At 47.2% G+C, this 13,399-nt stretch overlaps 1 pseudogene; it reads left to right on the forward strand.

Annotated features, from left to right (window-relative positions):
* The first annotated feature begins 1,496 nt into the window (after positions 1 to 1,496).
* LOC109677620 (RING finger and SPRY domain-containing protein 1-like) lies at positions 1,497 to 12,719 on the forward strand (annotated as a pseudogene).
* The last annotated feature ends 680 nt before the right edge of the window (positions 12,720 to 13,399 follow it).

Below are 13,399 nucleotides of genomic sequence, written 5' to 3' on the forward strand. Positions count from 1 at the left end.
AAAATAATAATGACAAGATTATTCCCACCTAGCCACTTCAATATCTTGTAGCTCATGGACAGAATGGGTCCCAAAGATGGTCAAATCCTAATTATTAACAGTTATGGATATGTTTACCTTACATGGAAAAGGAACTGTGTGAATGTGACTAAATTAAAGACCTTGAGGAGGGGAGATTGGGCTAGATTATTGTGTAATCAAGTACAACCGTAATAATCCCTCTAACAGGAAGGAGAAGTCACTGAAGAAATGTACCTATGGATGCAGAAGTCAGAGTGATGAGAACATGGGATGCAGGCAGCTCCCAGAAGCCAGAGAAGGTCAGGAGAGATTCCTTCTTGAGCATCCAGAGGAATGCAGTTCTGCCATGTGTCATATAGTTGATATTCTGGTCATGGGTGGTCTGTGTCAGCCTGAGCAGAAAACACACACAGATGAAGGTCTTGGAATCCTGCAATCAGCAAGTTACTAATGCAGAGAAGATACAGTGAGGTGTGCTGGGTCAGGGAGGACAGAGCAGGAGTTGCCTTGGGGATAAAGGAAATGGTGTCAGAGGGGTGCCATTTGGTGTAGGTCATGAAGGAGTTTTGCTGATCCAGAAAAGAGGGAAGAGGATCCCATGCATGGAATTAGGGTGATAATGTCAGCAGCCTCTGCACTGGAACACTTGTATGCCAGTCTAAGTCAGAACTTTGATCATGTCTTTAAATAATATGGGCAAAAAGGGTCTATCATTTTTAATCAGTTCTACATGATTTGCTAGCATGCTCTTCTAAAAAAGGCCACCTAGCAAAATCTTAAGAAAAAGAAATAACCCTGTCCTTATTTGTCAGTGCCCTGGGAAAGTTCTGCCTGCTGGATACCCAGCTCTGCCTGAGAGGAACATGCAGTATTCAGGACAGCAAGCAGAGTTGGGGAGAGAAGGAAGCAATGACATGCCAGACTTAGGAGCTCTGTGGAGGCCACATTGTGAGGAGGTTCACGGGGATGACAGAAGATGAAAAGGCAGGTGTAGGGAGGAGGATACTAAAATTGGAAATGAACATGTTAAGTTTGAGGTCACTGTCAAAAACCTAGAAAGAGAAATAAAGAGGGAGGGCCCGGGCTGTACAAAGCAGGAGTGGGCCCTGCACATAATGGCAGCACCGTGGCCTAGCGTCCATCTTTACTGCTCTCTTGGACCTGTCACAAAGGAGTTGCACTGCTGTCACTGTCCCCTCCCTCTGGTGGGCCTGGGAGCTAGAGAAAGTCAGTGCTGCTGCCCAACCGTGCTGCTTGGGGAAGTCCCCTGGACGTGGAGTGGGAGAGAGTCGGAGGGCTGGGGACGCCTGTGAGGGAGGGAAACTGCCACTAGAACCTGGGGCAGAGAGACCGGACTGGGGCCGAGGCAGGCTCCTGGAAGGGGCCTTGGAGGGGGTGGCATTGGGCAGAACCCAGGAAACAGCCAGGAGGTTTTCCATCATCCACCAAGGCCCATGCTGAAGGCACCTGAAGAGCTTCCTGGAAGAGGGTGCTCCCCTTTTTGGGGAAATCTTGCCTGGAGGAGGCTCTTGGGGTCACCCTTCTGAGGAGGCTGCAGCTAATGGAGCCCAGAACTCCCAGCAGATGACCAGCATTTCTCATAGCTGATAACATTGAAGATCAGCCCTGCAACTTTATTTGGCATTCTTTTATTAAAAACAAAGAGAATGCAAGCTCCTCAACTCCAGATTATGAAAACGTTACTCGGAAAACTGAAAACTATCTAAATGATTGTCTTTGGTTGAGCCATGTTCTTAGCAAGCAGAAGCCTTGGCCAGGGTCTGCTGTTGGCTCTTGAGGAGCACTTAGCCCACCTACTGGGGACTAGAGGTGCCACTTCTACCATGGGTAATTCCTGTATCTGTTGAGATGACAGTGGGGCAGAAGACAGTGTGGACACCAACCAGCAGCAGGCTGAGAACAGTGCAGTCCCCACTGCTGACTTGAGGACCCAACCCTGGGACCCTGTTCAGCCTCCAAGGAGGGGCTGAGGACCACATGAGCCAAGGAGAAAGAAACAAAATGTGGTTGGGCTAGTGCTGGACACAATGGCAGTAATACAGACTCTTGTAGATAATGATTGGGAGCCTACCTATTCAATGATTACATTAAATGAAATGGCAGAAACAGATGAAGGATGGTTGGATGTTGTCCAGTCTTTAATTAGAGTTATTCCATTGGAAGATCCATTGGGACCAGCTTTTATAATATTGTTACTAGATGAATGTCCATTGCCCACTAAAGATGCACTCCAGAAATTGACTGAAATTCTCAATTTAAATGGAGAAGTAGCTTGTCAGGTCTCAGGCCATCCTGCCAAACACAGTAACACATCTGCTGTCATAGGATGCTTGGCTGAGAAATTAGCAGGTCCTGCTGTTGGGGTCTGAGGTTGACCACCCCTCAGAGGAACAAAAGACACTCACAATAATGTAAGTCACAAAGCGAGGTTTATTTCCAGCTAGCTGGGGTCCAGGTATCCACCCGACACAGCGGGTTTCAACGAGGACCCCCAAATGCAAAGTTCAGGCTGCTTTTATATTTTTTAAACATTAGTCATGGTCACAGAGCAATCTTTATGGCCCCTGGGTTCACATATTTCTGATATCACCCACATGCTGCTAGTGGGGCAAGATTACTTGAAGATTTATCAGGAACTTGATAAACACTAGGTGTCTTAACTCATTGACTCACATACTGTTTAGCAAGATTAACCAGAAACAGTCCTTGTTCCCAGAAACCATCCCACCTCCCTTTGTTCCAGTAAGTGGCGGCTTGGGTCACGTTAGTCATGGTCTGTTTCATGCTGAGCAGGCTTCAAGCCTCAAAGGTACCCTAAGATTCCCCCCTTTAGTTGTTCATAATGAGGAATCATGCTCATCTAGGCAATGAATGTAAACATTCTCAGGGCTAGGTAACTTTTCATATTGCTGTCTCAGGACCATTAGTTGGACTGTACTAATTCGATCTTTCACGAAGGTCACTAGCTTATTCAGAATACAAGGACCAAAGGTTAAGATAAGCAGTAGTATGACCAGAGGGCCCACCAGAGTAAAGACCAAGGTAGTGAACTAGGGGGACCTATTGAACCAAGCTTCAAACCAATTTTCTTGGGTTTCCCTTTCCCATTTCCTTTTTGCCAGTCCTTTCCTTCACTTTAGCCATACAATCCCTAACTACCCCTGAATGGTCAGCATAAAAACAACATTCCTCCCCTGGGGCTGCACATAGTGCCCCCTGCTGGAGGAACAGTAAGTCTAGGCCCTATCAGTTCTGAAGCACTACCTCAGATAGAGAGGTAAGGGATTTTTCCAGGTGACTAATGGAGGTTCCTATCCTGTCTATATTCTCGTCTATGGCGGCATGCAGCGAGGACATCCCTTTATGTTGAGTAGCCAGAGAGGCTATGCCGGTTCCTGCCCCAGCCACTCCTAGGCTAAGTAAGGTAGCAAGGGTTAATGCAGAAATAGGCTCTCTCTTCTTTCTCTCACCTGTTCCTGTATTCCAGTATGAATATAGGCTCTCCTCAGAATGATAGATGATGCAGGGCAGCACAGTCACTAGGACACAGAATTCTTTAGAGCTGTTAAAGACATTAGTTGATAGGCAAGGGGTAAGCCTGGACTGTGAGCATACCCACCATCCATTGCCTTTTTGAATTACCCACTTAATACCATCGCCCCAGGTGGGATTGTTATCTATAGTAGCACATAGGTCCTGCTTTTCCACTGGCACCTTCCCTAAGCAGGTTCCTTGCTGCTCACTTGTTGTATGGTCAGACCTCTCTTACGGTCTCCCCAGGAACATTGAGTGGGGTTTTCACTAGTTGAGACATTGTAGGTGACATTTAGCCCTATTGCCTCATAGAATGGGGGCCTCACATCATAGCACAGCCAGCAGGAGGTAGTCATATTAGGGTTGGTGTGGTTCAATGTTAGGAATGCAGCATTTAGCAAATTCCAGAGGGGGTCTGTGGACCCAGTCATGGGACTGGGCTTCACCAAGGGAGGGCCAATACCTAATGGTCCTGGAGTTTTAATACTAGCCTTTGTGTGAAGCCAGGTAGGGACCGGGGTTTTGCGAGGTCAGAGAGGCGGCTCTACATAGGGCAGCTTGAGTACTTTGTTGGGGTCTACCATTTTGGATGGTGGCCCCATGGGCTCAACTTTTAATCTGATTACTATGGTCGAGCCAGAATGTCCACCATATTTATAAAACACAAGTACCCCCACCTTGCCTTGTATCCACCCAGGGGTGTCCTCTTTGCCACTGTCAGTGAAATTGACCTTGATTCTATCTGTATCTGTGGGCTGGCATTCATGGGTGGGTGACGGAATTCTGCACCCCCAGGGTACCCCATTTACAAAGGCAAATTTGGCTAGGTCCGGTTTTGATATCCCTCACTTCCATTCACCATCGTTGGATGTGACACATGCCCATGACTTACAGAAGGAGTATTGTATCCCCCCACAGTCCTTGTTCTTTTTATGGCCGGGGCAAGCATAAAAACCATAATGTTGGGCTGACTCTGGGGCAGTAGACTTGTAGGCAGGATTGATGTCTCTAAAGCAGAATTGAAGCTCCGGCCACCAAGTTCCTATGGGGACAGTGCGAGTAGTCTCGTTAAGGGTGGTATGAGTCTCCCCATTGTTGAGTATCCAGGTTTGCTTATAGGGCTGGTGAGGGTTGGTTTCTGCGAGGCTCCTGCTCTGGGCATTGAGCAAGATCAGAGTGGCGAGCCAACCCATCCGTGGCTGCTCTTGAAGACTCTGTACGTTCCCTGGGTTAAAAAAGCTTCAGCTTCAATGGATTATCTGGGTGCCGCCATGCAGTGCACTCTCTAGAGTCTTTCTGTTCTTGCTGACTGGCTTGACACACGTGGGAGTGATGGACCCAAGGCCCGGTGCCATCAACCTTAAGAGCAGTGGGGGTAACCAGAATGAACAGGTAAGGACTTTTCCATCTTTCTTCCAGAGTGCGGGCTCTGTGCCTCTTTACCCATACCCAATCCCCTGGGACGATGCCATGTTCCGGGTTCGATGCATCCTTTGTCTCATACAAGGTGCGCATTATGGGCCAGATTTCATGTTGGAACTCCTGTAAGGCTTTTAAGCTGGCCAAGTAATTTGGGGCCATACTGGGGTCTTGGTCTGGTAGGGTTCGGACAACAATGGGGGGCAGAGCCCCGTATAGAATTTCAAAATGTGTCAATCCATGTACATAAGGTGAGTTTCGAACCCGGAAGACGGCATAGCGTAGGAGGGCCACCCTGTCTCTGCCAGTCTCGATGGCTAATTTAGATAAGGTCTCCTTCAGGGTCCGATTCATTCTTTCTACCTGCCCTGAGCTCTGGGGGTTATATTCACAATGTAGTTTCCAATTAGTCCCCACTGCCCAGGCCAGCCCTTGTAGGATGTTACTGATGAAAGCTGGACCGTTATCAGAGCCTAGAGTTTTGGGGATGCCATATCTGGGTATGATTTCCTCCAGCAAAACCTTAGCTACAACCTGGGCAGTCTCTTGTTTTGTAGGAAAGGCTTCCACCCAGCCTGAGAAGGTGTCTATCAGAACCAACAAATACTTATACCCATACCTTCCTGGCTTCACTTCAGTAAAATCAACTTCCCAGCTCTGTCTTGGTGCCCTCCCCTGTACCCGTGTACCTGTATGTAAGAGTCCCTTTTTGCTGGGTTTCATAGCCTGGCACTCGGCACATTGTTCCACAATCTTTTGAATCTGGGCTGTTTGGTGCGGGAACCGGAGAGGGGCTGACTCGAGGAGGGCGAGTAGTTTCTTCTTGCCTAAACGGTTGGCTCAATGTAAATTGGAGAGGAGAAACAGTCCTCACTTTTCAGGAAGGATCAGCCGCCCTTCAATATCATGATATCAGCCTTGTTGATTGGGCTCCAGGCATCAGTGATCTTGGATCCACTGTTTGTCTTCCAGGGTGTACTCGGGTTGCAGTGGCAAGCATGGAAGCTCAGGCATGGGTAAAGTCAGTGTGAGGATCGTGGAGGCCAAAACACTATTTTGGGCTGCTTTGTCTACACGCCGGTTCCCCATAGCTTCCAGAGTCTGGGCAGATTGGTGACCAGGAACATGTAGTACCGCAACAGCTTGGGGCTTCTGCACTGCAGTCAACAGTCTCTGGATCCCCGGGAGGTTACGTAGCTCCTTTCCTTCCACTGTAATGAAACCCCTTTCCTGGTAGATGGCGCCATGTACATGGACGGTGCTGAAAGCGTAACGGCAGCTCACTGTTGGGTAGGGCTGAGTCCTGGAGATCGGGGCACACTTGGGTGATTTCAGCTATGATCTCCTGACAGTCATGTAGAGGGACTTCCAGGTCCAGATTTGGAAGCAAGGTGGCCAGGTTCAGAGAGACTGGTTTGGAGAAGAGGATGCAGGGAGCATCCAGCAAGAGCTCTTGGTAATGAGTCAGTTGGGCATTGATCATCCATCTACCTGGAGGGTGCTTTAGGACTCCCTCTACTGCATGGGGGGTTACCACCTTCAGATGTTGCCCAAATGTGAGCTTATCTGAATCCTTTACCATTAGGGCAACTGCCACTATGATCCGCAGGCATGGGGGCCAGTCCACTGCAACTGGGTCTAACCTTTTGGATAGATAAGCAACTGGACGCTTCCAGGCCCCTAGGCACTGCATTAGTACCCCTTTTGCTATCCCCCTCCTTTTGTCTACAAACAGGGTGAAGGGCTTTAGAAGGTTTGGCAGGGCCAGGGCCGGGGCTCTCAGGAGGGTGGTCTTGAGCTCCTCAAAGGCCTTTTGTTGATCTGGCCCCCAGGCCCAAGGGGCCTTGCCTTAGTTGCCTCGTATAAGGGTTTTGCCAGTTCAGCATACCCCAATATCCACAGCTGGCAGTAGCCCACTGTCCCCAGGAACTCGTGGACCTCTGGAGCTGAGGTGGGGATGGGGAGTCTGAGAATAGTTTCTTTCATAGCATTCGTTAACCATCTGGTTCCCTCTTTTAGTTCATATCCCAGGTAGGTGACTGTTTGTCTACAAATTTGAGCCTTCTTTGCACTGGCCTGATAGCCCAACTTCCCCAGCTCCTGGAGGAGGTCTCCAGTGGTTTGCCGGCACCCAGCTTCAGATGCAGCTGCCAGAAGCAAGTCATCTACATACTGCAAAAGTGTGATGGAACTGTGGCTTCGGCTATATAAGTCCAGATCCTGATTAAGAGCCTCATTGAACAGAGTAGGGGAGTTTTTGAAACCTTGTGGAAGTCTAGTCCATGTTAGCTGTCCGGAGGTTCCCATATTTTCATCATGCCATTCGAAGGCAAAAATGTGTTGACTGTTGGGTGCCAGGGCTATGCTAAAAAAAGCATCTTTCAAGTCCAAAGTGGTATACCAAACATGGGAGGGGGACAAATGGCTCAGCAAGGTATAGGGGTTGGGGACCGTGGGGTGGATGTCCTCGACCCTCTTGTTTACTTCCCTTAAATCTTGGACTGGCCTATAGTCTTTTCCCCCGGGTTTCTTAACAGGGAGGAGTGGAGTGTTCCAAGCAGAATAGCAGGGCCGTAATATTCCGGCCTCCAAGAGACAGTTAATGTGAGGGGCAATTCCCCTCCATACCTCAGAAGACATGGGATACTGACGGATTTGGATGGGCTGAGCTGAAGCCTTGATTTCTACTATCACTGGGGCTCGATGTTCTGCTAGCCCCACACCTGCTATTTCTGCCCAAGCCTGGGGGTAGGTTTGAATCCAATAAGCCATTTCAGGGGACCACTCAATAGGTTTTGGGGGACGGTGCTGCAAGGAGAACAAGCGATGTTCATCCTCGAGAGACATGGTCAAAACTTGGAGGGGTTGTCCTTGTCCATCTGTCACTTTGATACCATCCGGATCAAAGTGAATGTGAGCCCTCACCTTAGTTAGCAGATCACATCCCAGAAGGGGTCAGGGCACTCAGGAATGACCAGAAAGGAATGGATCACCTGATGTCGGCCCAAATCCACCTGACGCTTGCTAGTCCATTGATATGCCTTGGACCCAGTGTCTCCCTGCACGAGACTAATTTTCTGGGACAGTGACTCAGTAGGTTTATTAAGGACTGAATATTGGGCCCCTGTGTCCACCATGCATCTCACGGGCTTCCCCTCCACATATATGGTTACCCAAGACTTGGGGAGGGGATCCGAGTCCTGTCCCCTCTAGTCACTGTCCATTCCTGCTAACAGGAACCGGGCGTCATTATTGGGCCTGCTATTTGGTCCCGGGCAACCCTGGAGTTTGGGACATTCCTTCTTCCAATGTCCATATTCCTTACAATAGGCACATTGTCCCTGGTCTAGCCTGGGTGTGGGTCCGGTCCATCCAGAACTCGGTCCGGCCAGACCCTGGACTCCTGCTAGCAATATCTTAGCTATCTCCTTTTGCTGTTTCTTGTTTTCCTTACTCTGGTGTTCCCTGTCCTTCTTCCAAATCCTTTCTTGTAGTTCCTGATTCTCCTTCCTGATTCTATCCTCTCATTCTTCTGGGGTTTCTTGGGTGTTAAAAACCCTTTTGACTACTTTCATCAGATCCCGGATAGTCATTTCCCCAAGTCTTCCTGCTTATATAGTTTCTTCCTGATATCTGGGGCAGCCCGATTTATGAAGGTCATTATCGCGGCTGACTGATTCACCTCTGCTAGTGGGTCTAGGGGGGTATACTGTCTGTATGCATCATAAAGACGCTCAAGGAACATGGACAGGCTTTCATTTTCCCCCTGCATTACTGCCTTTACCTTAGCCAAATTGGTAGGGCTGCAAGCTGCCACCTGGAGGCCTGCCATAAGAGTCTGGTGGTAGACCCAGAGATGCTCCGTACCTTCTGCATCCCCATAGTCCCAGTTGTGTCTGTTCAAAGGAAAACGATCATCAATCAGGTCGGCAGGGTGGTCGGTCGTCCATTGTTGCTGGGGACATTCTTTCTGGCTTCAGTGAGAATCCGCTCCTGTTCCTCGGTTGTGAATAGAGTCTTAAGGAGCTGCTGACAGTCATCCCATGTGGGACTGTGAGTATGCAAAATGGACTCGAACAGATCAGTCAGGCCTCTAGGGTCCTAAGAAAAAGAATTCTGGGCTTTCCAGTTGTACAGGTCACTACTTGAAAAAGGCCAATACTGATAGGTGCATCCCCCATTGGGACCAGCACCACTGAGGGCCCGCACTGGGAGGATGGGGGGCCCGGTGGAAGTGGAGGAGGGCTCCTCCTCTGGGGTTTCCTCTCACTGCCTATGGGGCCTGAGTCCCCTCGCCAGTCTGGAGACCGGGGCAGGGGGTGCAGATGGGGAGGCTGACGAGTGGGGAGGCTCAGGGGGGCCAGCTGCCTCTGGCTGGAGTAGCGCGGCAGAGGCATATGGTGGGGGATTTACTTCAAAATCTAAGTCTATCATGGATGGATGGAGAATCGGTTCTTCCTGTAGAATAGGCTTTTTAGGGGAAGTAATGGGAATGAGGGTGTTCCCCGACACGGCCAGTATCGTAGGCCAGTCTGCAGGTGACTCATGGATAAATGGCTGCACCTAGGAAGGAGGGTCCTCTACCAAAGTCTGCCACATAAGGATATAGGGATATTGATCAGGGTGGCCGTGAAGACTGGCTCTATTATTGACGTCTCGGACCTTCTTAATCATGTCCAAGGAGAAGGTACCTTGAGGAGGCCAGCCTACATTGAAGGTTGGCCATTCCGCTGAACAAAGGGTATTAAACTTACCTTTCTGAATTTCCACACCACAATTGTGTCCCTTAGCATGGATTTCTGAAAAATGACTCAGAAAGAGGGTCTTAGGAGTTACCTGAGTCTGTCCCGTGATGATCAGGAGAGAGGGACAGAGGAAACAACAAAGAACAAGAGAGACAATTCCAGCAGATAAACAAATTCACACTGGACTCTCTAACATGCACAAGTACCGGCAGGTCAACCAGACTACTCTCACAGGCGTAATTCCATTCACACCAGATTCAGGATCCTTACCCAAAGACTGCCCAAATGGTGTCCACTGAGGATGTCAGTGCGGTTCCTGACCATTGGGGATGTCTCCCACGACTTCCAATAGTGGATCCTCTAGGGCTGTAACCCCTTCCTTCCACTCAATGAGAATTCTCAACCAAATTCAGATGGGGACTCTAAGTCCCTCCAAATGGAGGTGGCCAATCCTCCTTCCTTGGTCTTTCTCAACTAAACCTCCATATCAGAGGCCGTTTGTTCCTCTGAGGGAGGGGCCAATATCTCGGTGGAACCTCCAGATGTTGGGGTCTGAGGTCGACCACCCCTCAGAGGAACAAAAGACACTCACGATAATGTAAGCCACAAAGCGAGGTTTATTTCCAGCTAGCTGGGGTCTGGGTATCCGCCCGATGCAGCGGGTTTCAACGAGGACCCCAAATGCAAAATTCAGGCTGCTTTTATATTTTTTAAACATTAGTCATGGTCACACAGCAATTTTTATGGTCCCTGGGTTCACATATTTCTGATATCACCCACATCCTGGTGGTGGGGCAAGATTACTTGAAGATTACTTATCAGGAACTTGATAAACACCAGGTGTCTTAACTCATTAACTCACATACTGTTTAGAAAGATTAACCAGAAACAGTCCCTGTTCCCAGAAACCATCCCACCCCTTTGTTCCAGTAAGTGGTGGCTTGGGTCATGTTAGTCATGGTCGGTTTCAGGCTGAGTGGGCTGCAAGCCTCAAAGGTACCCTAACATTGCAAGTATAGGTTTACTTAGCCCAGGAATACTGGAATATTTACTACAGTGTCTGAAGTTACAGTCCCACTCCACAGTTATGCTTTTTGCACTTATTGCACTGGAAAAGTTTGCACAGACAAGTGAAAACAAATTGACTATCTCTGAGTCCAGTATTAGTGACCAGCTTGTCACCTTGGAGTCCTGGGCTGATGATCCTGAAGCGTCAAGTTGGCTTCTGTGCCCAGTGGAGTTTAGACAATCTTTTTTTAAAAGAAGGTAGACAACTGACCTATGAGAAAGTAGACTTGAGTAGCATAAGGGCCATGCTGAACAGCAATGATGTCAGTGAGTACCTGAAGATCTCATCTCATGGCTTGGAGGCTCATTGTGATGCCTCCTCTCTTGAAAGTGTGCACTGCACTTTTTGTGTGGATCCTGGGGTATGGTACTATGAAGTAACAGTGGTCACTTCTGGTGTCATACAGATTGGCTGGGCCACTAGAGACAGCAAGTTTCTCAATCACGAAGGTTATGGCATTGGGGATGATGAATACTCCTGTGCATATGATGGCTGCCAGCAGGTGATTTGGTACAATGCCAGAAGTAAGCCTCACGCACACCCATGCTGGAAAAAGGAGACACAGTTGGGTTTCTGTTAGACTTGAATGAAAAGCAAATGATCTTTTTTTTAAATGGCAACCAGCTGCCCCCTGAGAAGCAAGTCTTTTCATCTACTGTATCTGGATTTTTTGCTGCAACTAGTTTCATGTCATATCAACAATGTGAGTTCAATTCTGGAGCAAAACCATTCAAATATCCACCATCTATGAAATTTAGCACTTTTAATGACTATGCCTTCCTAACAGCTGAAGAAAAAATCATTTTGCTGAGGCACAGATGTCTTGCTCTGTTGAAGCAAGTCAATATCCGAGAGAACTGCTGTTCCCTTTGTTGTGATGAGGTAGCAGACACACAGTTGAAGCCATGTGGACACAGTGACCTGTGCATGGATTGAGCTTGCAACTGGAGACCTGCCCATTGTGTCATAAAGAAATAGTGTCTACAGTCAGACAGATTTCTCATATTTCATGACACATATGAAGAGGCATCATGGACTCATTTCTACTCAATTCCAGCCAATGACAAAAAGAAAAAGAAAAAAACCCATCTCTAATCAGTTGTATGCACATTGAAACTTAGAGCCATGGCCAGATTTTATGCTACAAATGGTAGTTGGTCAAAGACAAAATTCTCTTAGAATCTAATCCAACTTGCCAGCCCTGAATTCCTTTTAAGGCCAAGGAAAGCTGAATGTGAGCAGCCAGACCTGTGGTACTTCCATGAAAACAGTAGGCAACAGAGCCCTACTGAGTGCCAAATCCACCCCGGATTCTCCATGTTGGGTTCATGTGATTGTTTAGCACAGGACGATTTGTGTCATAGTCTATAAAGTTTTTTATTTTGGGGAGAAGTCATTTTGGAGACATAAATAACAGCATTTCTGGGTTAAGCATCACTGATCAGACAGACACCAGTGTGATAAGCATAGATATTGCACTCCAAGACTTGAATCTGTAAAGTAGACCACACAGGTCACCACCGCAAGCAGCATGGAGGACCTGAAAGAAGGTGCACAGACTGTAGAAAAAACACACATTTTTATATTTCAGTGATTCCAAAGAACATTCTAAGTTTTTTAACTGCAGAAAATTGGTGGTATTTTCACATTCATGGTGTTTCTATCCAGTTTTAGTACCTACATTTTGTGAGGAAAGAAATGTTTTACCAATGCGGGAGGAATTCTTAAATCAATTGTAAGGTTAGACTGGAGAAAATTTGGTCTTTAGAGTATTTTTAAGGTATCATCAAATCAGGTGTTTGTTTTTTGTTTAAAAAAATTTTTAATCAGTATTGTTTTTGGAAGTAAAATACTTTGAAACTCTTGAACTAATAGTCTAAAAACTCTAGAGGTCAGTCTGAGAACACGTATTCCTGTTGTTTTAAATAAATACATGTTTTTGAATAGTAAATTTAAAAAAAGAGAGAAATAAAGAAAGTCGTGAATTGAGCATATGTGTGGACCAGATTTATGGATGAAGCCCAAATTTTCTTCCATGAAGCACTGAAAATGAAGGCAATTAATAATTAAAACCAGGGGAGCTTTGCTACAATTCTTCATCTTAATCATATTCCAAAGAAGAGGGTTCAGAAAGACAAGCTACTGGCAGGGGTAGATGGTTGACCTTGCTCTTAAAAACTGCATGGTACACTGATGTTTGGTAACTTAGTGATGAAAATTCAAGAGCAGCTCTGGGTCCTAATGCAATTCTCTGAGCAAACCCTGTGATGCTCGTGGTGGGTACAGAAGCTGGACCAGATCCACTGGGTTGATAATTAAGAGCAGAAGTTTTTAATTACTTTCTCCTCTTGTGAGAGGAAAAGAATAATTACATAGCCAAGTCAAAGCAGAAGCTCACAAAGTGTTTCTGATTATAAATAAGAGTCCTGGAGTAATTTGTACTTTACCTCTTGAAAATATCAGGTGAAGTATTCATGCTGTGTGAAATAATTGCTTCAGACCTGCAGTAATTGTGCAGCTTACTTCAAACACTGAAGTACCAAAAATGTAATAATTAGCTACCAGGTACAGGTGTGTACTTAGCTTTGGT

Source organism: Castor canadensis, chromosome 15 (assembly GCF_047511655.1).
Source record: "Castor canadensis chromosome 15, mCasCan1.hap1v2, whole genome shotgun sequence".
Lineage (NCBI taxonomy): Eukaryota > Metazoa > Chordata > Mammalia > Rodentia > Castoridae > Castor > Castor canadensis.